Raw genomic sequence first — 26,888 nt, forward strand, 5'->3', positions numbered from 1 at the left:
TCTATGCATTTCAGGGGTACTGTGGGGTTTTTTGAACCCCCAATTTTTGTATTGGCTGTGCCAAAAAAAAGCAGTTTTCTATGCATTTCAGGGGTACTGTGGGGTTTTTTGAACCCCCAATTTTTTTATTGGCTGTGCCAAAAAAAAGCAGTTTTCTATGCATTTCAGGGGTACTGTGGGGTTTTTTGAACCCCCAATTTTTTTATTGGCTGTGCCAAAAAAAAGCAGTTTTCTATGCATTTCAGGGGTACTGTGGGGTTTTTTGAACCCCCAATTTGTTTGACCTTTCTAGCGATTTGACCTTTGACCTTTGACCTTTTGACCTTTGACCTTTTGACCTTTGACCTTTCTAGCGTTTTGGCCAAAAAAAAGCAGTTTTCTATGCATTTCAGGGGTACTGTGGGGTTTTTTTAACCCCCAATTTTTTTATTGGCTGTGCCAAAAAAAAGCAGTTTTCTATGCATTTCAGGGGTACTGTGGGGTTTTTTGAACCCCCAATTTTTTGTGCCAAAAAAAAGCAGTTTTCTATGCATTTCAGGGGTACTGTGGGGTTTTTTGAACCCCCAATTTTTTTATTGGCTGTGCCAAAAAAAAGCAGTTTTCTATGCATTTCAGGGGTACTGTGGGGTTTTTTGAACCCCCAATTTTTTTATTGGCTGTGCCAAAAAAAAGCAGTTTTCTATGCATTTCAGGGGTACTGTGGGGTTTTTTGAACCCCCAATTTTTTTATTGGCTGTGCAAAAAAAAAAGCAGTTTTCTATGCATTTCAGGGGTACTGTGGGGTTTTTTGAACCCCCAATTTTTGTATTGGCTGTGCCAAAAAAAAGCAGTTTTCTATGCATTTCAGGGGTACTGTGGGGTTTTTTGAACCCCCAATTTTTTTGACCTTTCTAGCGATTTGACCTTTGACCTTTTGACCTTTGACCTTTTGACCTTTGACCTTTCTAGCGATTTGACCTTTGACCTTTTGACCTTTGACCTTTTGACCTTTGACCTTTCTAGCGTTTTGGCCAAAAAAAAGCAGTTTTCTATGCATTTCAGGGGTACTGTGGGGTTTTTTGAACCCCCAATTTTTTTGACCTTTCTAGCGATTTGACCTTTGACCTTTTGACCTTTGACCTTTTGACCTTTGACCTTTCTAGCGATTTGACCTTTGACCTTTTGACCTTTGACCTTTTGACCTTTGACCTTTCTAGCGTTTTGGCCAAAAAAAACAGTTTTCTATGCATTTCAGGGGTACTGTGGGGTTTTTTGAACCCCCAATTTTTTTATTGGCTATGCCAAAAAAAAGCAGTTTTCTATGCATTTCAGGGGTACTGTGGGGTTTTTTGAACCCCCAATTTTTTTATTGGCTGTGCCAAAAAAAAAGCAGTTTTCTATGCATTTCAGGGGTACTGTGGGGTTTTTTGAACCCCCAATTTTTTTATTGGCTGTGCCAAAAAAAAGCAGTTTTCTATGCATTTCAGGGGTACTGTGGGGTTTTTTGAACCCCCAATTTTTTTGACCTTTCTAGCGATTTGACCTTTGACCTTTTGACCTTTGACCTTTTGACCTTTGACCTTTTGACCTTTGACCTTTCTAGCGTTTTGGCCAAAAAAAAGCAGTTTTCTATGCATTTCAGGGGTACTGTGGGGTTTTTTGAACCCCCAATTTTTTTATTGGCTGTGCCAAAAAAAAGCAGTTTTCTATGCATTTCAGGGGTACTGTGGGGTTTTTTGAACCCCCAATTTTTTTATTGGCTGTGCCAAAAAAAAGCAGTTTTCTATGCATTTCAGGGGTACTGTGGGGTTTTTTGAACCCCCAATTTTTGTATTGGCTGTGCCAAAAAAAAGCAGTTTTCTATGCATTTCAGGGGTACTGTGGGGTTTTTTGAACCCCCAATTTTTGTATTGGCTGTGCCAAAAAAAAGCAGTTTTCTATGCATTTCAGGGGTACTGTGGGGTTTTTTGAACCCCCAATTTTTTTATTGGCTGTGCCAAAAAAAGCAGTGTTCTATGCATTTCAGGGGTACTGTGGGGTTTTTTTAACCCCCAATTTTTTTATTGGCTGTGCCAAAAAAAAGCAGTTTTCTATGCATTTCAGGGGTACTGTGGGGTTTTTTGAACCCCCAATTTTTTTATTGGCTGTGCCAAAAAAAAGCAGTTTTCTATGCATTTCAGGGGTACTGTGGGGTTTTTTGAACCCCCAATTTTTTTATTGGCTGTGCCAAAAAAAAACAGTTTTCTATGCATTTCAGGGGTACTGTGGGGTTTTTTGAACCCCCAATTTTTTTATTGGCTATGCCAAAAAAAAAGCAGTTTTCTATGCATTTCAGGGGTACTGTGGAGTTTTTTGAACCCCCAATTTTTTTATTGGCTGTGCCAAAAAAATGCAGTTTTCTATGCATTTCAGGGGTACTGTGGGGTTTTTTGAACCCCCAATTTTTTTATTGGCTGTGCCAAAAAAAAGCAGTTTTCTATGCATTTCAGGGGTACTGTGGGGTTTTTTGAACCCCCAATTTTTTTATTGGCTGTGCCAAGAAAAAGCAGTTTTCTATGCATTTCAGGGGTACTGTGGGGTTTTTTTAACCCCCAATTTTTGTATTGGCTGTGCCAAAAAAAAGCAGTTTTCTATGCATTTCAGGGGTACTGTGGGGTTTTTTGAACCCCCAATTTTTTTATTGGCTGTGCCAAAAAAAAGCAGTTTTGTATGCATTTCAGGGGTACTGTGGGGTTTTTTGAACCCCCAATTTTTGTATTGGCTGTGCCAAAAAAAAGCAGTTTTCTATGCATTTCAGGGGTACTGTGGGGTTTTTTGAACCCCCAATTTTTGTATTGGCTGTGCAAAAAAAAAGCAGTTTTCTATGCATTTCAGGGGTACTGTGGGGTTTTTTTAACCCCCAATTTTTGTATTGGCTGTGCCAAAAAAAAGCAGTTTTCTATGCATTTCAGGGGTACTGTGGGGTTTTTTGAACCCCCAATTTTTTTATTGGCTGTGCCAAAAAAAAACAGTTTTCTATGCATTTCAGGGGTACTGTGGGGTTTTTTGAACCCCCAATTTTTGTATTGGCTGTGCCAAAAAAAAGCAGTTTTCTATGCATTTCAGGGGTACTGTGGGGTTTTTTGAACCCCCAATTTTTTTATTGGCTGTGCCAAAAAAAAGCAGTTTTCTATGCATTTCAGGGGTACTGTGGGGTTTTTTGAACCCCCAATTTTTTTATTGGCTGTGCCAAAAAAAAGCAGTTTTCTATGCATTTCAGGGGTACTGTGGGGTTTTTTGAACCCCCAATTTGTTTGACCTTTCTAGCGATTTGACCTTTGACCTTTGACCTTTTGACCTTTGACCTTTTGACCTTTGACCTTTCTAGCGTTTTGGCCAAAAAAAAGCAGTTTTCTATGCATTTCAGGGGTACTGTGGGGTTTTTTTAACCCCCAATTTTTTTATTGGCTGTGCCAAAAAAAAGCAGTTTTCTATGCATTTCAGGGGTACTGTGGGGTTTTTTGAACCCCCAATTTTTTGTGCCAAAAAAAAGCAGTTTTCTATGCATTTCAGGGGTACTGTGGGGTTTTTTGAACCCCCAATTTTTTTATTGGCTGTGCCAAAAAAAAGCAGTTTTCTATGCATTTCAGGGGTACTGTGGGGTTTTTTGAACCCCCAATTTTTTTATTGGCTGTGCCAAAAAAAAGCAGTTTTCTATGCATTTCAGGGGTACTGTGGGGTTTTTTGAACCCCCAATTTTTTTATTGGCTGTGCAAAAAAAAAAGCAGTTTTCTATGCATTTCAGGGGTACTGTGGGGTTTTTTGAACCCCCAATTTTTGTATTGGCTGTGCCAAAAAAAAGCAGTTTTCTATGCATTTCAGGGGTACTGTGGGGTTTTTTGAACCCCCAATTTTTTTGACCTTTCTAGCGATTTGACCTTTGACCTTTTGACCTTTGACCTTTCTAGCGATTTGACCTTTGACCTTTTGACCTTTGACCTTTTGACCTTTGACCTTTCTAGCGTTTTGGCCAAAAAAAAGCAGTTTTCTATGCATTTCAGGGGTACTGTGGGGTTTTTTGAACCCCCAATTTTTTTGACCTTTCTAGCGATTTGACCTTTGACCTTTTGACCTTTGACCTTTTGACCTTTGACCTTTCTAGCGATTTGACCTTTGACCTTTTGACCTTTGACCTTTTGACCTTTGACCTTTCTAGCGTTTTGGCCAAAAAAAAACAGTTTTCTATGCATTTCAGGGGTACTGTGGGGTTTTTTGAACCCCCAATTTTTTTATTGGCTATGCCAAAAAAAAGCAGTTTTCTATGCATTTCAGGGGTACTGTGGGGTTTTTTGAACCCCCAATTTTTTTATTGGCTGTGCCAAAAAAAAAGCAGTTTTCTATGCATTTCAGGGGTACTGTGGGGTTTTTTGAACCCCCAATTTTTTTATTGGCTGTGCCAAAAAAAAGCAGTTTTCTATGCATTTCAGGGGTACTGTGGGGTTTTTTGAACCCCCAATTTTTTTGACCTTTCTAGCGATTTGACCTTTGACCTTTTGACCTTTGACCTTTTGACCTTTGACCTTTTGACCTTTGACCTTTCTAGCGTTTTGGCCAAAAAAAAGCAGTTTTCTATGCATTTCAGGGGTACTGTGGGGTTTTTTGAACCCCCAATTTTTTTATTGGCTGTGCCAAAAAAAAGCAGTTTTCTATGCATTTCAGGGGTACTGTGGGGTTTTTTGAACCCCCAATTTTTTTATTGGCTGTGCCAAAAAAAAGCAGTTTTCTATGCATTTCAGGGGTACTGTGGGGTTTTTTGAACCCCCAATTTTTTTGACCTTTCTAGCGATTTGACCTTTGACCTTTGACCTTTTGACCTTTTGACCTTTTGACCTTTGACCTTTCTAGCGTTTTGGCCAAAAAAAAGCAGTTTTCTATGCATTTCAGGGGTACTGTGGGGTTTTTTGAACCCCCAATTTTTTTATTGGCTGTGCCAAAAAAAATCAGTTTTCTATGCATTTCAGGGGTACTGTGGGGTTTTTTGAACCCCCAATTTTTTTATTGGCTGTGCCAAAAAAAAGCAGTTTTCTATGCATTTCAGGGGTAATGTGGGGTTTTTTGAACCCCCAAATTTTTTGACCTTTCTAGCGATTTGACCTTTGACCTTTGACCTTTTGACCTTTGACCTTTCTAGCGTTTTGGCCAAAAAAAAGCAGTTTTCTATGCATTTCAGGGGTACTGTGGGGTTTTTTTAACCCCCAATTTTTTTATTGGCTGTGCCAAAAAAAAACAGTTTTCTATGCATTTCAGGGGTACTGTGGGGTTTTTTGAACCCCCAATTTTTTTTAAAAAAACAGTTTTCTATGCATTTCAGGGGTACTGTGGGGTTTTTTTAACCCCCAATCTTTTTATTGGCTGTGCCAAAAAAAAGCAGTTTTCTATGCATTTCAGGGGTACTGTGGGGTTTTTTGAACCCCCAATTTTTTGTGCCAAAAAAAAGCAGTTTTCTATGCATTTCAGGGGTACTGTGGGGTTTTTTGAACCCCCAATTTTTGTATTGGCTGTGCCAAAAAAAAACAGTTTTCTATGCATTTCAGGGGTACTGTGGGGTTTTTTGAACCCCCAATTTTTTTATTGGCTGTGCCAAAAAAAAGCAGTTTTCTATGCATTTCAGGGGTACTGTGGGGTTTTTTGAACCCCCAATTTTTGTATTGGCTGTGCCAAAAAAAAGCAGTTTTCTATGCATTTCAGGGGTACTGTGGGGTTTTTTTAACCTCCAATTTTTTTATTGGCTGTGCCAAAAAAAAACAGTTTTCTATGCATTTCAGGGGTACTGTGGGGTTTTTTGAACCCCCAATTTTTTTATTGGCTGTGCCAAAAAAAAGCAGTTTTCTATGCATTTCAGGGGTACTGTGGGGTTTTTTGAACCCCCAATTATTTTATTGGCTGTGCCAAAAAAAAGCAGTTTTCTATGCATTTCAGGGGTACTGTGGGTTTTTTTTTAACCCCCAATTTTTTTATTGGCTGTGCCAAAAAAAAGCAGTTTTCTATGCATTTCAGGGGTACTGTGGGGTTTTTTGAACCCCCAATTTTTGTATTGGCTGTGCCAAAAAAAAACAGTTTTCTATGCATTTCAGGGGTACTGTGGGGTTTTTTGAACCCCCAATTTTTTTATTGGCTGTGCCAAAAAAAAGCAGTTTTCTATGCATTTCAGGGGTACTGTGGGGTTTTTTGAACCCCCAATTTTTGTATTGGCTGTGCCAAAAAAAAACAGTTTTCTATGCATTTCAGGGGTACTGTGGGGTTTTTTGAACCCCCAATTTTTTTATTGGCTGTGCCAAAAAAAAGCAGTTTTCTATGCATTTCAGGGGTACTGTGGGGTTTTTTGAACCCCCAATTATTTTATTGGCTGTGCCAAAAAAAAGCAGTTTTCTATGCATTTCAGGGGTACTGTGGGGTTTTTTTTAACCCCCAATTTTTTTATTGGCTGTGCCAAAAAAAAGCAGTTTTCTATGCATTTCAGGGGTACTGTGGGGTTTTTTGAACGCCCAATTTTTTTATTGGCTGTGCCAAAAAAAGCAGTTTTCTATGCATTTCAGGGGTACTGTGGGGTTTTTTGAACCCCCACATTTTTTGACCTTTCTAGCGATTTGACTTTTGACCTTTGACCTTTTGACCTTTGACCTTTTGACCTTTGACCTTTCTAGCGATTTGACTTTTGACCTTTGACCTTTTGACCTTTGACCTTTCTAGCGTTTTGGCCAAAAAAAAGCAGTTTTCTATGCATTTCAGGGGTACTGTGGGGTTTTTTGAACCCCCAATTTTTTTATTGGCTGTGCCAAAAAAAAGCAGTTTTCTATGCATTTCAGGGGTACTGTGGGGTTTTTTGAACCCCCAATTTTTTTGACCTTTCTAGCGATTTGACCTTTGACCTTTTGACATTTGACCTTTTGACCTTTTGACCTTTGACCTTTGACCTTTCTAGCGATTTGACCTTTGACCTTTTGACCTTTGACCTTTTGACCTTTGACCTTTTGACCTTTCTAGCGTTTTGGCCAAAAAAAAGCAGATTTCTATGCATTTCAGGGGTACTGTGGGGTTTTTTGAACCCCCAATTTTTTTATTGGCTGTGCCAAAAAAAAGCAGTTTTCTATGCATTTCAGGGGTACTGTGGGGTTTTTTTAACCCCCAATTTTTTTAATGGCTGTGCCAAAAAAAAGCAGTTTTCTATGCATTTCAGGGGTACTGTGGGGTTTTTTTAACCCCCAATTTTTTTATTGGCTGTGCCAAAAAAAACACTTTTCTATGCATTTCAGGGGTACTGTGGGGTTTTTTGAACCCCCAATTTTTTTATTGGCTGTGCCAAAAAAAAGCAGTTTTCTATGCATTTCAGGGGTACTGTGGGGTTTTTTGAACCCCCAATTTTTTTATTGGCTGTGCCAAAAAAAACAGTTTTCTATGCATTTCAGGGGTACTGTGGGGTTTTTTTAACGCCCAATTTTTTTATTGGCTGTGCCAAAAAAAAGCAGTTTTCTATGCATTTCAGGGGTACTGTGGGGTTTTTTTAACCCCCAATTTTTGTATTGGCTGTGCCAAAAAAAAGGAGTTTTCTATGCATTTCAGGGGTACTGTGGGGTTTTTTGAACCCCCAATTTTTTTATTGGCTGTGCCAAAAAAAAGCAGTTTTCTATGCATTTCAGGGGTACTGTGGGGTTTTTTGAACCCCCAATTTTTTTATTGGCTGTGCCAAAAAAAAGCAGTTTTCTATGCATTTCAGGGGTACTGTGGGGTTTTTTTAACCCCCAATTTTTTTATTGGCTGTGTCAAAAAAAAGCAGTTTTCTATGCATTTCAGGGGTACTGTGGGGTTTTTTGAACCCCCAATTTTTTTATTGGCTGTGCCAAAAAAAAACAGTTTTCTATGCATTTCAGGGGTACTGTGGGGTTTTTTTAACCCCCAATCTTTTTATTGGCTGTGCCAAAAAAAAGCAGTTTTCTATGCATTTCAGGGGTACTGTGGGGTTTTTTGAACCCCCAATTTTTGTATTGGCTGTGCCAAAAAAAAGCAGTTTTCTATGCATTTCAGGGGTACTGTGGGGTTTTTTGAACCCCCAATTTTTTTATTGGCTGTGCCAAAAAAAAGCAGTTTTCTATGCATTTCAGGGGTACTGTGGGGTTTTTTGAACCCCCACATTTTTTGACCTTTCTAGCGATTTGACCTTTGACCTTTTGACCTTTGACCTTTTGACCTTTGACCTTTTGACCTTTGACCTTTCTAGCGATTTGACCTTTGACCTTTTGACCTTTGACCTTTTGACCTTTGACCTTTCTAGCGTTTTGGCCAAAAAAAAGCAGTTTTCTATGCATTTCAGGGGTACTGTGGGGTTTTTTGAACCCCCAATTTTTTTATTGGCTGTGCCAAAAAAAAGCAGTTTTCTATGCATTTCAGGGGTACTGTGGGGTTTTTTGAACCCCCAATTTTTTTGACCTTTCTAGCGATTTGACCTTTGACCTTTTGACATTTGACCTTTTGACCTTTGACCTTTTGACCTTTGACCTTTCTAGCGATTTGACCTTTGACCTTTTGACCTTTGACCTTTTGACCTTTGACCTTTTGACCTTTCTAGCGTTTTGGCCAAAAAAAAGCAGTTTTCTATGCATTTCAGGGGTACTGTGGGGTTTTTTGAACCCCCAATTTTTGTATTGGCTGTGCCAAAAAAAAGCAGTTTTCTATGCATTTCAGGGGTACTGTGGGGTTTTTTGAACCCCCAATTTTTTTATTGGCTGTGCCAAAAAAAAGCAGTTTTCTATGCATTTCAGGGGTACTGTGGGTTTTTTTTAACCCCCAATTTTTTTAATGGCTGTGCCAAAAAAAAGCAGTTTTCTATGCATTTCAGGGGTACTGTGGGGTTTTTTTAACCCCCAATTTTTTTATTGGCTGTGCCAAAAAAAACACTTTTCTATGCATTTCAGGGGTACTGTGGGGTTTTTTGAACCCCCAATTTTTTTATTGGCTGTGCCAAAAAAAAGCAGTTTTCTATGCATTTCAGGGGTACTGTGGGGTTTTTTGAACCCCCAATTTTTTTATTGGCTGTGCCAAAAAAAACAGTTTTCTATGCATTTCAGGGGTACTGTGGGGTTTTTTTAACGCCCAATTTTTTTATTGGCTGTGCCAAAAAAAAGCAGTTTTCTATGCATTTCAGGGGTACTGTGGGGTTTTTTTAACCCCCAATTTTTGTATTGGCTGTGCCAAAAAAAAGCAGTTTTCTATGCATTTCAGGGGTACTGTGGGGTTTTTTGAACCCCCAATTTTTTTATTGGCTGTGCCAAAAAAAAGCAGTTTTCTATGCATTTCAGGGGTACTGTGGGGTTTTTTGAACCCCCAATTTTTTTATTGGCTGTGCAAAAAAAAAGCAGTTTTCTATGCATTTCAGGGGTACTGTGGGGTTTTTTGAACCCCCAATTTTTTTATTGGCTGTGTCAAAAAAAAGCAGTTTTCTATGCATTTCAGGGGTACTGTGGGGTTTTTTGAACCCCCAATTTTTTTATTGGCTGTGCCAAAAAAAAGCAGTTTTCTATGCATTTCAGGGGTACTGTGGGGTTTTTTTAACCCCCAATTTTTTTAATGGCTGTGCCAAAAAAAAGCAGTTTTCTATGCATTTCAGGGGTACTGTGGGGTTTTTTTAACCCCCAATTTTTTTATTGGCTGTGCCAAAAAAAACACTTTTCTATGCATTTCAGGGGTACTGTGGGGTTTTTTGAACCCCCAATTTTTTTATTGGCTATGCCAAAAAAAAGCAGTTTTCTATGCATTTCAGGGGTACTGTGGGGTTTTTTGAACCCCCAATTTTTTTATTGGCTGTGCCAAAAAAAACAGTTTTCTATGCATTTCAGGGGTACTGTGGGGTTTTTTTAACGCCCAATTTTTTTATTGGCTGTGCCAAAAAAAAGCAGTTTTCTATGCATTTCAGGGGTACTGTGGGGTTTTTTTAACCCCCAATTTTTGTATTGGCTGTGCCAAAAAAAAGCAGTTTTCTATGCATTTCAGGGGTACTGTGGGGTTTTTTGAACCCCCAATTTTTTTATTGGCTGTGCCAAAAGAAAGCAGTTTTCTATGCATTTCAGGGGTACTGTGGGGTTTTTTGAACCCCCAATTTTTTATTGGCTGTGCCAAAAAAAAGCAGTTTTCTATGCATTTCAGGGGTACTGTGGGGTTTTTTTAACCCCCAATTTTTTTATTGGCTGTGTCAAAAAAAAGCAGTTTTCTATGCATTTCAGGGGTACTGTGGGGTTTTTTGAACCCCCAATTTTTGTATTGGCTGTGCAAAAAAAAAGCAGTTTTCTATGCATTTCAGGGGTACTGTGGGGTTTTTTGAACCCCCAATTTTTTTATTGGTTGTGCCAAAAAAAAGCAGTTTTCTATGCATTTCAGGGGTACTGTGGGGTTTTTTGAACGCCCAATTTTTTTATTGGCTGTGCCAAAAAAAAACAGTTTTCTATGCATTTCAGGGGTACTGTGGGGTTTTTTGAACCCCCAATTTTTTTATTGGCTGTGCCCAAAAAAAGCAGTTTTCTATGCATTTCAGGGGTACTGTGGGGTTTTTTGAACCCCCAATTTTTGTATTGGCTGTGCCAAAAAAAAGCAGTTTTCTATGCATTTCAGGGGTACTGTGGGGTTTTTTTAACCTCCAATTTTTTTATTGGCTGTGCCAAAAAAAAACAGTTTTCTATGCATTTCAGGGGTACTGTGGGGTTTTTTGAACCCCCAATTTTTTTATTGGCTGTGCCAAAAAAAAGCAGTTTTCTATGCATTTCAGGGGTACTGTGGGGTTTTTTTAACCCCCAATTTTTGTATTGGCTGTGCCAAAAAAAAGCAGTTTTCTATGCATTTCAGGGGTACTGTGGGGTTTTTTGAACCCCCAATTTTTTTATTGGCTGTGCCAAAAAAAAGCAGTTTTCTATGCATTTCAGGGGTACTGTGGGGTTTTTTGAACCCCCAATTTTTTTATTGGCTGTGCAAAAAAAAAGCAGTTTTCTATGCATTTCAGGGGTACTGTGGGGTTTTTTGAACCCCCAATTTTTTTATTGGCTGTGTCAAAAAAAAGCAGTTTTCTATGCATTTCAGGGGTACTGTGGGGTTTTTTGAACCCCCAATTTTTTTATTGGCTGTGCCAAAAAAAAGCAGTTTTCTATGCATTTCAGGGGTACTGTGGGGTTTTTTTAACCCCCAATTTTTTTAATGGCTGTGCCAAAAAAAAGCAGTTTTCTATGCATTTCAGGGGTACTGTGGGGGTTTTTTAACCCCCAATTTTTTTATTGGCTGTGCCAAAAAAAACACTTTTCTATGCATTTCAGGGGTACTGTGGGGTTTTTTGAACCCCCAATTTTTTTATTGGCTATGCCAAAAAAAAGCAGTTTTCTATGCATTTCAGGGGTACTGTGGGGTTTTTTGAACCCCCAATTTTTTTATTGGCTGTGCCAAAAAAAACAGTTTTCTATGCATTTCAGGGGTACTGTGGGGTTTTTTTAACGCCCAATTTTTTTATTGGCTGTGCCAAAAAAAAGCAGTTTTCTATGCATTTCAGGGGTACTGTGGGGTTTTTTTAACCCCCAATTTTTGTATTGGCTGTGCCAAAAAAAAGCAGTTTTCTATGCATTTCAGGGGTACTGTGGGGTTTTTTGAACCCCCAATTTTTTTATTGGCTGTGCCAAAAGAAAGCAGTTTTCTATGCATTTCAGGGGTACTGTGGGGTTTTTTGAACCCCCAATTTTTTATTGGCTGTGCCAAAAAAAAGCAGTTTTCTATGCATTTCAGGGGTACTGTGGGGTTTTTTTAACCCCCAATTTTTTTATTGGCTGTGTCAAAAAAAAGCAGTTTTCTATGCATTTCAGGGGTACTGTGGGGTTTTTTGAACCCCCAATTTTTGTATTGGCTGTGCAAAAAAAAAGCAGTTTTCTATGCATTTCAGGGGTACTGTGGGGTTTTTTGAACCCCCAATTTTTTTATTGGTTGTGCCAAAAAAAAGCAGTTTTCTATGCATTTCAGGGGTACTGTGGGGTTTTTTGAACGCCCAATTTTTTTATTGGCTGTGCCAAAAAAAAACAGTTTTCTATGCATTTCAGGGGTACTGTGGGGTTTTTTGAACCCCCAATTTTTTTATTGGCTGTGCCCAAAAAAAGCAGTTTTCTATGCATTTCAGGGGTACTGTGGGGTTTTTTGAACCCCCAATTTTTGTATTGGCTGTGCCAAAAAAAAGCAGTTTTCTATGCATTTCAGGGGTACTGTGGGGTTTTTTTAACCTCCAATTTTTTTATTGGCTGTGCCAAAAAAAAACAGTTTTCTATGCATTTCAGGGGTACTGTGGGGTTTTTTGAACCCCCAATTTTTTTATTGGCTGTGCCAAAAAAAAGCAGTTTTCTATGCATTTCAGGGGTACTGTGGGGTTTTTTTAACCCCCAATTTTTTTATTGGCTGTGCCAAAAAAAAGCAGTTTTCTATGCATTTCAGGGGTACTGTGGGGTTTTTTTAACCCCCAATTTTTTTATTGGCTGTGCCAAAAAAAAACAGTTTTCTATGCATTTCAGGGGTACTGTGGGGTTTTTTGAACCCCCAATTTTTGTATTGGCTGTGCCCAAAAAAAAGCAGTTTTCTATGCATTTCAGGGGTACTGTGGGGTTTTTTTAACCCCCAATTTTTTTATTGGCTGTGTCAAAAAAAAGCAGTTTTCTATGCATTTCAGGGGTACTGTGGGGTTTTTTGAACCCCCAATTTTTGTATTGGCTGTGCAAAAAAAAAGCAGTTTTCTATGCATTTCAGGGGTACTGTGGGGTTTTTTGAACCCCCAATTTTTGTATTGGTTGTGCCAAAAAAAAGCAGTTTTCTATGCATTTCAGGGGTACTGTGGGGTTTTTTGAACGCCCAATTTTTTTATTGGCTGTGCCAAAAAAAAGCAGTTTTCTATGCATTTCAGGGGTACTGTGGGGTTTTTTGAACCCCCAATTTTTTTATTGGCTGTGCCAAAACAACCGTTTTCTATGCATTTCAGGGGTACTGTGGGTTTTTTTGAACCCCCAATTTTTTTATTGGCTGTGCCAAAAAAAAGCAGTTTTCTATGCATTTCAGGGGTACTGTGGGGTTTTTTGAACCCCCAATTTTTGTATTGGCTGTGCCAAAAAAAAGCAGTTTTCTATGCATTTCAGGGGTACTGTGGGGTTTTTTGAACCCCCAATTTTTTTATTGGCTGTGCAAAAAAAAATCAGTTTTCTATGCATTTCAGGGGTACTGTGGGGTTTTTTAACCCCCAATTTTTTTATTGGCTGTGCCAAAAAAAAGAAGTTTTCTATGCATTTCAGGGGTACTGTGGGGTTTTTTGAACCCCCAATTTTTTTATTGGCTGTGCCAAAAAAAAGCAGTTTTCTATGCATTTCAGGGGTACTGTGGGGTTTTTTGAACCCCCAATTTTTTTATTGGCTGTGCCAAAAAAAAGCAGTTTTCTATGCATTTCAGGGGTACTGTGGGGTTTTTTGAACCCCCAATTTTTGTATTGGCTGTGCCAAAAAAAAGCGGTTTTCTATGCATGTCAGGGGTACTGTGGGGTTTTTTGAACCCCCAATTTTTTTATTGGCTGTGCCAAAAAAAAGCAGTTTTCTATGCATTTCAGGGGTACTGTGGGGTTTTTTGAACCCCCAATTTTTGTATTGGCTGTGCCAAAAAAAAGCAGTTTTCTATGCATTTCAGGGGTACTGTGGGGTTTTTTGAACCCCCAATTTTTTTATTGGCTGTGCCAAAAAAAGCAGTGTTCTATGCATTTCAGGGGTACTGTGGGGTTTTTTTAACCCCCAATTTTTTTATTGGCTGTGCCAAAAAAAAGCAGTTTTCTATGCATTTCAGGGGTACTGTGGGGTTTTTTGAACCCCCAATTTTTTTATTGGCTGTGCCAAAAAAAAGCAGTTTTCTATGCATTTCAGGGGTACTGTGGGGTTTTTTGAACCCCCAATTTTTTTATTGGCTGTGCCAAAAAAAAACAGTTTTCTATGCATTTCAGGGGTACTGTGGGGTTTTTTGAACCCCCAATTTTTTTATTGGCTATGCCAAAAAAAAAGCAGTTTTCTATGCATTTCAGGGGTACTGTGGAGTTTTTTGAACCCCCAATTTTTTTATTGGCTGTGCCAAAAAAATGCAGTTTTCTATGCATTTCAGGGGTACTGTGGGGTTTTTTGAACCCCCAATTTTTTTATTGGCTGTGCCAAAAAAAAGCAGTTTTCTATGCATTTCAGGGGTACTGTGGGGTTTTTTGAACCCCCAATTTTTTTATTGGCTGTGCCAAAAAAAAGCAGTTTTCTATGCATTTCAGGGGTACTGTGGGGTTTTTTTAACCCCCAATTTTTGTATTGGCTGTGCCAAAAAAAAGCAGTTTTCTATGCATTTCAGGGGTACTGTGGGGTTTTTTGAACCCCCAATTTTTTTATTGGCTGTGCCAAAAAAAAGCAGTTTTGTATGCATTTCAGGGGTACTGTGGGGTTTTTTGAACCCCCAATTTTTGTATTGGCTGTGCCAAAAAAAAGCAGTTTTCTATGCATTTCAGGGGTACTGTGGGGTTTTTTGAACCCCCAATTTTTGTATTGGCTGTGCAAAAAAAAAGCAGTTTTCTATGCATTTCAGGGGTACTGTGGGGTTTTTTTAACCCCCAATTTTTGTATTGGCTGTGCCAAAAAAAAGCAGTTTTCTATGCATTTCAGGGGTACTGTGGGGTTTTTTGAACCCCCAATTTTTTTATTGGCTGTGCCAAAAAAAAACAGTTTTCTATGCATTTCAGGGGTACTGTGGGGTTTTTTGAACCCCCAATTTTTGTATTGGCTGTGCCAAAAAAAAGCAGTTTTCTATGCATTTCAGGGGTACTGTGGGGTTTTTTGAACCCCCAATTTTTTTATTGGCTGTGCCAAAAAAAAGCAGTTTTCTATGCATTTCAGGGGTACTGTGGGGTTTTTTGAACCCCCAATTTTTGTATTGGCTGTGCCAAAAAAAAGCAGTTTTCTATGCATTTCAGGGGTACTGTGGGGTTTTTTGAACCCCCAATTTGTTTGACCTTTCTAGCGATTTGACCTTTGACCTTTGACCTTTTGACCTTTGACCTTTTGACCTTTGACCTTTCTAGCGTTTTGGCCAAAAAAAAGCAGTTTTCTATGCATTTCAGGGGTACTGTGGGGTTTTTTTAACCCCCAATTTTTTTATTGGCTGTGCCAAAAAAAAGCAGTTTTCTATGCATTTCAGGGGTACTGTGGGGTTTTTTGAACCCCCAATTTTTTGTGCCAAAAAAAAGCAGTTTTCTATGCATTTCAGGGGTACTGTGGGGTTTTTTGAACCCCCAATTTTTTTATTGGCTGTGCCAAAAAAAAGCAGTTTTCTATGCATTTCAGGGGTACTGTGGGGTTTTTTGAACCCCCAATTTTTTTATTGGCTGTGCCAAAAAAAAGCAGTTTTCTATGCATTTCAGGGGTACTGTGGGGTTTTTTGAACCCCCAATTTTTTTATTGGCTGTGCAAAAAAAAAAGCAGTTTTCTATGCATTTCAGGGGTACTGTGGGGTTTTTTGAACCCCCAATTTTTGTATTGGCTGTGCCAAAAAAAAGCAGTTTTCTATGCATTTCAGGGGTACTGTGGGGTTTTTTGAACCCCCAATTTTTTTGACCTTTCTAGCGATTTGACCTTTGACCTTTTGACCTTTGACCTTTTGACCTTTGACCTTTCTAGCGATTTGACCTTTGACCTTTTGACCTTTGACCTTTTGACCTTTGACCTTTCTAGCGTTTTGGCCAAAAAAAAGCAGTTTTCTATGCATTTCAGGGGTACTGTGGGGTTTTTTGAACCCCCAATTTTTTTGACCTTTCTAGCGATTTGACCTTTGACCTTTTGACCTTTGACCTTTTGACCTTTGACCTTTCTAGCGATTTGACCTTTGACCTTTTGACCTTTGACCTTTTGACCTTTGACCTTTCTAGCGTTTTGGCCAAAAAAAAACAGTTTTCTATGCATTTCAGGGGTACTGTGGGGTTTTTTGAACCCCCAATTTTTTTATTGGCTATGCCAAAAAAAAGCAGTTTTCTATGCATTTCAGGGGTACTGTGGGGTTTTTTGAACCCCCAATTTTTTTATTGGCTGTGCCAAAAAAAAAGCAGTTTTCTATGCATTTCAGGGGTACTGTGGGGTTTTTTGAACCCCCAATTTTTTTATTGGCTGTGCCAAAAAAAAGCAGTTTTCTATGCATTTCAGGGGTACTGTGGGGTTTTTTGAACCCCCAATTTTTTTGACCTTTCTAGCGATTTGACCTTTGACCTTTTGACCTTTGACCTTTTGACCTTTGACCTTTTGACCTTTGACCTTTCTAGCGTTTTGGCCAAAAAAAAGCAGTTTTCTATGCATTTCAGGGGTACTGTGGGGTTTTTTGAACCCCCAATTTTTTTATTGGCTGTGCCAAAAAAAAGCAGTTTTCTATGCATTTCAGGGGTACTGTGGGGTTTTTTGAACCCCCAATTTTTTTATTGGCTGTGCCAAAAAAAAGCAGTTTTCTATGCATTTCAGGGGTACTGTGGGGTTTTTTGAACCCCCAATTTTTTTGACCTTTCTAGCGATTTGACCTTTGACCTTTGACCTTTTGACCTTTTGACCTTTTGACCTTTGACCTTTCTAGCGTTTTGGCCAAAAAAAAGCAGTTTTCTATGCATTTCAGGGGTACTGTGGGGTTTTTTGAACCCCCAATTTTTGTATTGGCTGTGCCAAAAAAAAGCAGTTTTCTATGCATTTCAGGGGTACTGTGGGGTTTTTTGAACCCCCAATTTTTGTATTGGCTGTGCCAAAAAAAAGCAGTTTTCTATGCATTTCAGGGGTACTGTGGGGTTTTTTGAACCCCCAATTTTTTTATTGGCTGTGCCAAAAAAAGCAGTGTTCTATGCATTTCAGGGGTACTGTGGGGTTTTTTTAACCCCCAATTTTTTTATTGGCTGTGCCAAAAAAAAGCAGTTTTCTATGCATTTCAGGGGTACTGTGGGGTTTTTTGAACCCCCAATTTTTTTATTGGCTGTGCCAAAAAAAAGCAGTTTTCTATGCATTTCAGGGGTACTGTGGGGTTTTTTGAACCCCCAATTTTTTTATTGGCTGTGCCAAAAAAAAACAGTTTTCTATGCATTTCAGGGGTACTGTGGGGTTTTTTGAACCCCCAATTTTTTTATTGGCTATGCCAAAAAAAAAGCAGTTTTCTATGCATTTCAGGGGTACTGTGGAGTTTTTTGAACCCCCAATTTTTTTATTGGCTGTGCCAAAAAAATGCAGTTTTCTATGCATTTCAGGGGTACTGTGGGGTTTTTTGAACCCCCAATTTTTTTATTGGCTGTGCCAAAAAAAAGCAGTTTTCTATGCATTTCAGGGGTACTGTGGGGTTTTTTGAACCCCCAATTTTTTTATTGGCTGTGCCAAAAAAAAGCAGTTTTCTATGCATTTCAGGGGTACTGTGGGGTTTTTTTAACCCCCAATTTTTGTATTGGCTGTGCCAAAAAAAAGCAGTTTTCTATGCATTTCAGGGGTACTGTGGGGTTTTTTGAACCCCCAATTTTTTTATTGGCTGTGCCAAAAAAAAGCAGTTTTGTATGCATTTCAGGGGTACTGTGGGGTTTTTTGAACCCCCAATTTTTGTATTGGCTGTGCCAAAAAAAAGCAGTTTTCTATGCATTTCAGGGGTACTGTGGGGTTTTTTGAACCCCCAATTTTTGTATTGGCTGTGCAAAAAAAAAGCAGTTTTCTATGCATTTCAGGGGTACTGTGGGGTTTTTTTAACCCCCAATTTTTGTATTGGCTGTGCCAAAAAAAAGCAGTTTTCTATGCATTTCAGGGGTACTGTGGGGTTTTTTGAACCCCCAATTTTTTTATTGGCTGTGCCAAAAAAAAACAGTTTTCTATGCATTTCAGGGGTACTGTGGGGTTTTTTGAACCCCCAATTTTTGTATTGGCTGTGCCAAAAAAAAGCAGTTTTCTATGCATTTCAGGGGTACTGTGGGGTTTTTTGAACCCCCAATTTTTTTATTGGCTGTGCCAAAAAAAAGCAGTTTTCTATGCATTTCAGGGGTACTGTGGGGTTTTTTGAACCCCCAATTTTTTTATTGGCTGTGCCAAAAAAAAGCAGTTTTCTATGCATTTCAGGGGTACTGTGGGGTTTTTTGAACCCCCAATTTGTTTGACCTTTCTAGCGATTTGACCTTTGACCTTTGACCTTTTGACCTTTGACCTTTTGACCTTTGACCTTTCTAGCGTTTTGGCCAAAAAAAAGCAGTTTTCTATGCATTTCAGGGGTACTGTGGGGTTTTTTTAACCCCCAATTTTTTTATTGGCTGTGCCAAAAAAAAGCAGTTTTCTATGCATTTCAGGGGTACTGTGGGGTTTTTTTAACCCCCAATTTTTTGTGCCAAAAAAAAGCAGTTTTCTATGCATTTCAGGGGTACTGTGGGGTTTTTTTAACCCCCAATTTTTTTATTGGCTGTGCCAAAAAAAAGCAGTTTTCTATGCATTTCAGGGGTACTGTGGGGTTTTTTGAACCCCCAATTTTTTTATTGGCTGTGCCAAAAAAAAGCAGTTTTCTATGCATTTCAGGGGTACTGTGGGGTTTTTTGAACCCCCAATTTTTTTATTGGCTGTGCAAAAAAAAAAGCAGTTTTCTATGCATTTCAGGGGTACTGTGGGGTTTTTTGAACCCCCAATTTTTGTATTGGCTGTGCCAAAAAAAAGCAGTTTTCTATGCATTTCAGGGGTACTGTGGGGTTTTTTGAACCCCCAATTTTTTTGACCTTTCTAGCGATTTGACCTTTGACCTTTTGACCTTTGACCTTTTGACCTTTGACCTTTCTAGCGATTTGACCTTTGACCTTTTGACCTTTGACCTTTTGACCTTTGACCTTTCTAGCGTTTTGGCCAAAAAAAAGCAGTTTTCTATGCATTTCAGGGGTACTGTGGGGTTTTTTGAACCCCCAATTTTTTTGACCTTTCTAGCGATTTGACCTTTGACCTTTTGACCTTTGACCTTTTGACCTTTGACCTTTCTAGCGATTTGACCTTTGACCTTTTGACCTTTGACCTTTTGACCTTTGACCTTTCTAGCGTTTTGGCCAAAAAAAAACAGTTTTCTATGCATTTCAGGGGTACTGTGGGGTTTTTTGAACCCCCAATTTTTTTATTGGCTATGCCAAAAAAAAGCAGTTTTCTATGCATTTCAGGGGTACTGTGGGGTTTTTTGAACCCCCAATTTTTTTATTGGCTGTGCCAAAAAAAAAGCAGTTTTCTATGCATTTCAGGGGTACTGTGGGGTTTTTTGAACCCCCAATTTTTTTATTGGCTGTGCCAAAAAAAAGCAGTTTTCTATGCATTTCAGGGGTACTGTGGGGTTTTTTGAACCCCCAATTTTTTTGACCTTTCTAGCGATTTGACCTTTGACCTTTTGACCTTTGACCTTTTGACCTTTGACCTTTTGACCTTTGACCTTTCTAGCGTTTTGGCCAAAAAAAAGCAGTTTTCTATGCATTTCAGGGGTACTGTGGGGTTTTTTGAACCCCCAATTTTTTTATTGGCTGTGCCAAAAAAAAGCAGTTTTCTATGCATTTCAGGGGTACTGTGGGGTTTTTTGAACCCCCAATTTTTTTATTGGCTGTGCCAAAAAAAAGCAGTTTTCTATGCATTTCAGGGGTACTGTGGGGTTTTTTGAACCCCCAATTTTTTTGACCTTTCTAGCGATTTGACCTTTGACCTTTGACCTTTTGACCTTTTGACCTTTTGACCTTTGACCTTTCTAGCGTTTTGGCCAAAAAAAAGCAGTTTTCTATGCATTTCAGGGGTACTGTGGGGTTTTTTGAACCCCCAATTTTTTTATTGGCTGTGCCAAAAAAAAGCAGTTTTCTATGCATTTCAGGGGTAATGTGGGGTTTTTTGAACCCCCACATTTTTTGACCTTTCTAGCGATTTGACCTTTGACCTTTGACCTTTTGACCTTTGACCTTTCTAGCGTTTTGGCCAAAAAAAAAGCAGTTTTCTATGCATTTCAGGGGTACTGTGGGGGTTTTTTAACCCCCAATTTTTTTATTGGCTGTGCCAAAAAAAAGCAGTTTTCTATGCATTTCAGGGGTACTGTGGGGTTTTTTGAACCCCCAATTTTTTTTAAAAAAACAGTTTTCTATGCATTTCAGGGGTACTGTGGGGTTTTTTTAACCCCCAATCTTTTTATTGGCTGTGCCAAAAAAAAGCAGTTTTCTATGCATTTCAGGGGTACTGTGGGGTTTTTTGAACCCCCAATTTTTTGTGCCAAAAAAAAGCAGTTTTCTATGCATTTCAGGGGTACTGTGGGGTTTTTTGAACCCCCAATTTTTGTATTGGCTGTGCCAAAAAAAAACAGTTTTCTATGCATTTCAGGGGTACTGTGGGGTTTTTTGAACCCCCAATTTTTTTATTGGCTGTGCCAAAAAAAAGCAGTTTTCTATGCATTTCAGGGGTACTGTGGGGTTTTTTGAACCCCCAATTTTTGTATTGGCTGTGCCAAAAAAAAGCAGTTTTCTATGCATTTCAGGGGTACTGTGGGGTTTTTTTAACCTCCAATTTTTTTATTGGCTGTGCCAAAAAAAAACAGTTTTCTATGCATTTCAGGGGTACTGTGGGGTTTTTTGAACCCCCAATTTTTTTATTGGCTGTGCCAAAAAAAAGCAGTTTTCTATGCATTTCAGGGGTACTGTGGGGTTTTTTGAACCCCCAATTATTTTATTGGCTGTGCCAAAAAAAAGCAGTTTTCTATGCATTTCAGGGGTACTGTGGGTTTTTTTTTAACCCCCAATTTTTTTATTGGCTGTGCCAAAAAAAAGCAGTTTTCTATGCATTTCAGGGGTACTGTGGGGTTTTTTGAACCCCCAATTTTTGTATTGGCTGTGCCAAAAAAAAACAGTTTTCTATGCATTTCAGGGGTACTGTGGGGTTTTTTGAACCCCCAATTTTTTTATTGGCTGTGCCAAAAAAAAGCAGTTTTCTATGCATTTCAGGGGTACTGTGGGGTTTTTTGAACCCCCAATTTTTGTATTGGCTGTGCCAAAAAAAAACAGTTTTCTATGCATTTCAGGGGTACTGTGGGGTTTTTTGAACCCCCAATTTTTTTATTGGCTGTGCCAAAAAAAAGCAGTTTTCTATGCATTTCAGGGGTACTGTGGGGTTTTTTGAACCCCCAATTATTTTATTGGCTGTGCCAAAAAAAAGCAGTTTTCTATGCATTTCAGGGGTACTGTGGGGTTTTTTTTAACCCCCAATTTTTTTATTGGCTGTGCCAAAAAAAAGCAGTTTTCTATGCATTTCAGGGGTACTGTGGGGTTTTTTGAACGCCCAATTTTTTTATTGGCTGTGCCAAAAAAAGCAGTTTTCTATGCATTTCAGGGGTACTGTGGGGTTTTTTGAACCCCCACATTTTTTGACCTTTCTAGCGATTTGACTTTTGACCTTTGACCTTTTGACCTTTGACCTTTTGACCTTTGACCTTTCTAGCGATTTGACTTTTGACCTTTGACCTTTTGACCTTTGACCTTTCTAGCGTTTTGGCCAAAAAAAAGCAGTTTTCTATGCATTTCAGGGGTACTGTGGGGTTTTTTGAACCCCCAATTTTTTTATTGGCTGTGCCAAAAAAAAGCAGTTTTCTATGCATTTCAGGGGTACTGTGGGGTTTTTTGAACCCCCAATTTTTTTGACCTTTCTAGCGATTTGACCTTTGACCTTTTGACATTTGACCTTTTGACCTTTTTACCTTTGACCTTTTGACCTTTGACCTTTCTAGCGATTTGACCTTTGACCTTTTGACCTTTGACCTTTTGACCTTTGACCTTTTGACCTTTCTAGCGTTTTGGCCAAAAAAAAGCAGTTTTCTATGCATTTCAGGGGTACTGTGGGGTTTTTTGAACCCCCAATTTTTTTATTGGCTGTGCCAAAAAAAAGCAGTTTTCTATGCATTTCAGGGGTACTGTGGGGTTTTTTTAACCCCCAATTTTTTTAATGGCTGTGCCAAAAAAAAGCAGTTTTCTATGCATTTCAGGGGTACTGTGGGGTTTTTTTAACCCCCAATTTTTTTATTGGCTGTGCCAAAAAAAACACTTTTCTATGCATTTCAGGGGTACTGTGGGGTTTTTTGAACCCCCAATTTTTTTATTGGCTGTGCCAAAAAAAAGCAGTTTTCTATGCATTTCAGGGGTACTGTGGGGTTTTTTGAACCCCCAATTTTTGTATTGGCTGTGCCAAAAAAAAACAGTTTTCTATGCATTTCAGGGGTACTGTGGGGTTTTTTGAACCCCCAATTTTTTTATTGGCTGTGCCAAAAAAAAGCAGTTTTCTATGCATTTCAGGGGTACTGTGGGGTTTTTTGAACCCCCAATTTTTGTATTGGCTGTGCCAAAAAAAAACAGTTTTCTATGCATTTCAGGGGTACTGTGGGGTTTTTTGAACCCCCAATTTTTTTATTGGCTGTGCCAAAAAAAAGCAGTTTTCTATGCATTTCAGGGGTACTGTGGGGTTTTTTGAACCCCCAATTATTTTATTGGCTGTGCCAAAAAAAAGCAGTTTTCTATGCATTTCAGGGGTACTGTGGGTTATTTTTTAACCCCCAATTTTTTTATTGGCTGTGCCAAAAAAAAGCAGTTTTCTATGCATTTCAGGGGTACTGTGGGGTTTTTTGAACGCCCAATTTTTTTATTGGCTGTGCCAAAAAAAAGCAGTTTTCTATGCATTTCAGGGGTACTGTGGGGTTTTTTGAACCCCCACATTTTTTGACCTTTCTAGCGATTTGACCTTTGACCTTTTGACCTTTGACCTTTTGACCTTTGACCTTTTGACCTTTGACCTTTCTAGCGATTTGACCTTTGACCTTTTGACCTTTGACCTTTTGACCTTTGACCTTTCTAGCGTTTTGGCCAAAAAAAAAGCAGTTTTCTATGCATTTCAGGGGTACTGTGGGGTTTTTTGAACCCCCAATTTTTTTATTGGCTATGCCAAAAAAAAGCAGTTTTCTATGCATTTCAGGGGTACTGTGGGGTTTTTTGAACCCCCAATTTTTTTGACCTTTCTAGCGATTTGACCTTTGACCTTTTGACATTTGACCTTTTGACCTTTTGACCTTTGACCTTTTGACCTTTGACCTTTCTAGCGATTTGACCTTTGACCTTTTGACCTTTGACCTTTTGACCTTTGACCTTTTGACCTTTCTAGCGTTTTGGCCAAAAAAAAGCAGTTTTCTATGCATTTCAGGGGTACTGTGGGGTTTTTTGAACCCCCAATTTTTGTATTGGCTGTGCCAAAAAAAAGCAGTTTTCTATGCATTTCAGGGGTACTGTGGGGTTTTTTGAACCCCCAATTTTTTTATTGGCTGTGCCAAAAAAAAGCAGTTTTCTATGCATTTCAGGGGTACTGTGGGGTTTTTTTAACCCCCAATTTTTTTAATGGCTGTGCCAAAAAAAAGCAGTTTTCTATGCATTTCAGGGGTACTGTGGGGTTTTTTTAACCCCCAATTTTTTTATTGGCTGTGCCAAAAAAAACACTTTTCTATGCATTTCAGGGGTACTGTGGGGTTTTTTGAACCCCCAATTTTTTTATTGGCTGTGCCAAAAAAAAGCAGTTTTCTATGCATTTCAGGGGTACTGTGGGGTTTTTTGAACCCCCAATTTTTTTATTGGCTGTGCCAAAAAAAACAGTTTTCTATGCATTTCAGGGGTACTGTGGGGTTTTTTTAACGCCCAATTTTTTTATTGGCTGTGCCAAAAAAAAGCAGTTTTCTATGCATTTCAGGGGTACTGTGGGGTTTTTTTAACCCCCAATTTTTGTATTGGCTGTGCCAAAAAAAAGCAGTTTTCTATGCATTTCAGGGGTACTGTGGGGTTTTTTGAACCCCCAATTTTTTTATTGGCTGTGCCAAAAAAAAGCAGTTTTCTATGCATTTCAGGGGTACTGTGGGGTTTTTTGAACCCCCAATTTTTTTATTGGCTGTGCCAAAAAAAAGCAGTTTTCTATGCATTTCAGGGGTACTGTGGGGTTTTTTTAACCCCCAATTTTTTTATTGGCTGTGTCAAAAAAAAGCAGTTTTCTATGCATTTCAGGGGTACTGTGGGGTTTTTTGAACCCCCAATTTTTGTATTGGCTGTGCAAAAAAAAAGCAGTTTTCTATGCATTTCAGGGGTACTGTGGGGTTTTTTGAACCCCCAATTTTTTTATTGGTTGTGCCAAAAAAAAGCAGTTTTCTATGCATTTCAGGGGTACTGTGGGGTTTTTTGAACGCCCAATTTTTTTATTGGCTGTGCCAAAAAAAAACAGTTTTCTATGCATTTCAGGGGTACTGTGGGGTTTTTTGAACCCCCAATTTTTTTATTGGCTGTGCCAAAAAAAAGCAGTTTTCTATGCATTTCAGGGGTACTGTGGGGTTTTTTGAACCCCCAATTATTTTATTGGCTGTGCCAAAAAAAAGCAGTTTTCTATGCATTTCAGGGGTACTGTGGGGTTTTTTTTAACCCCCAATTTTTTTATTGGCTGTGCCAAAAAAAAGCAGTTTTCTATGCATTTCAGGGGTACTGTGGGGTTTTTTGAACGCCCAATTTTTTTATTGGCTGTGCCAAAAAAAAGCAGTTTTCTATGCATTTCAGGGGTACTGTGGGGTTTTTTGAACCCCCACATTTTTTGACCTTTCTAGCGATTTGACCTTTGACCTTTTGACCTTTTGACCTTTGACCTTTTGACCTTTGACCTTTCTAGCGATTTGACCTTTGACCTTTTGACCTTTGACCTTTTGACCTTTGACCTTTCTAGCGTTTTGGCCAAAAAAAAGCAGTTTTCTATGCATTTCAGGGGTACTGTGGGGTTTTTTGAACCCCCAATTTTTTTATTGGCTGTGCCAAAAAAAAGCAGTTTTCTATGCATTTCAGGGGTACTGTGGGGTTTTTTGAACCCCCAATTTTTTTGACCTTTCTAGCGATTTGACCTTTGACCTTTTGACATTTGACCTTTTGACCTTTGACCTTTTGACCTTTGACCTTTCTAGCGATTTGACCTTTGACCTTTTGACCTTTGACCTTTTGACCTTTCTAGCGTTTTGGCCAAAAAAAAGCAGTTTTCTATGCATTTCAGGGGTACTGTGGGGTTTTTTGAACCCCCAATTTTTGTATTGGCTGTGCCAAAAAAAAGCAGTTTTCTATGCATTTCAGGGGTACTGTGGGGTTTTTTGAACCCCCAATTTTTTTATTGGCTGTGCCAAAAAAAAGCAGTTTTCTATGCATTTCAGGGGTACTGTGGGGTTTTTTTAACCCCCAATTTTTTTAATGGCTGTGCCAAAAAAAAGCAGTTTTCTATGCATTTCAGGGGTACTGTGGGGTTTTTTTAACCCCCAATTTTTTTATTGGCTGTGCCAAAAAAAACACTTTTCTATGCATTTCAGGGGTACTGTGGGGTTTTTTGAACCCCCAATTTTTTTATTGGCTGTGCCAAAAAAAAGCAGTTTTCTATGCATTTCAGGGGTACTGTGGGGTTTTTTGAACCCCCAATTTTTTTATTGGCTGTGCCAAAAAAAACAGTTTTCTATGCATTTCAGGGGTACTGTGGGGTTTTTTTAACGCCCAATTTTTTTATTGGCTGTGCCAAAAAAAAGCAGTTTTCTATGCATTTCAGGGGTACTGTGGGGTTTTTTTAACCCCCAATTTTTGTATTGGCTGTGCCAAAAAAAAGCAGTTTTCTATGCATTTCAGGGGTACTGTGGGGTTTTTTGAACCCCCAATTTTTTTATTGGCTGTGCCAAAAAAAAGCAGTTTTCTATGCATTTCAGGGGTACTGTGGGGTTTTTTGAACCCCCAATTTTTTTATTGGCTGTGCCAAAAAAAAGCAGTTTTCTATGCATTTCAGGGGTACTGTGGGGTTTTTTTAACCCCCAATTTTTTTATTGGCTGTGTCAAAAAAAAGCAGTTTTCTATGCATTTCAGGGGTACTGTGGGGTTTTTTGAACCCCCAATTTTTGTATTGGCTGTGCAAAAAAAAAGCAGTTTTCTATGCATTTCAGGGGTACTGTGGGGTTTTTTGAACCCCCAATTTTTTTATTGGTTGTGCCAAAAAAAAGCAGTTTTCTATGCATTTCAGGGGTACTGTGGGGTTTTTTGAACGCCCAATTTTTTTATTGGCTGTGCCAAAAAAAAGCAGTTTTCTATGCATTTCAGGGGTACTGTGGGGTTTTTTGAACCCCCAATTTTTGTATTGGCTGTGCCAAAAAAAAGCAGTTTTCTATGCATTTCAGGGGTACTGTGGGGTTTTTTGAACCCCCAATTTTTGTATTGGCTGTGCCAAAAAAAGCAGTTTTCTATGCATTTCAGGGGTACTGTGGGGTTTTTTGAACCCCCGATTTTTTTATTGGCTGTGCCAAAAAAAAGCAGTTTTCTATGCATTTCAGGGGTACTGTGGGGTTTTTTGAACCCCCAATGTTTTTATTGGCTGTGCCAAAAAAAAGCAGTTTTCTATGCATTTCAGGGGTACTGTGGGGTTTTTTGAACCCCCAATTTTTTTACACATCCCGACATGTTAATAACGCCATGGCGGTTGTGTCATGTTGTGGGGCAGATTAAACATGTATTTATCTATAGATGTATGCTAGAAAAGAATCATAGCCCTTACCTGAAACATCACGTCACTATTGTTATTGTAGACCGACAGGTAGTGACGTCAATAGCACTATTTCTCGAGAGGTAAAATAATTACAATAACAAAAGTGATTGACCAACTCCGATCAGATTTGACATAACAAATTAAACGTACATTATATATAGTAAATAAATGAATTATTAACAGCCATAAAACAAACAAATCTGAGTCTATTTAGAGAGCGGATACGGAAACGGTTTGTTTACGTTCAGATCC

This window comes from Electrona antarctica (assembly GCF_951216825.1).
Source record: "Electrona antarctica genome assembly, chromosome: 10".
Taxonomy (NCBI): Eukaryota; Metazoa; Chordata; class Actinopteri; order Myctophiformes; family Myctophidae; genus Electrona; species Electrona antarctica.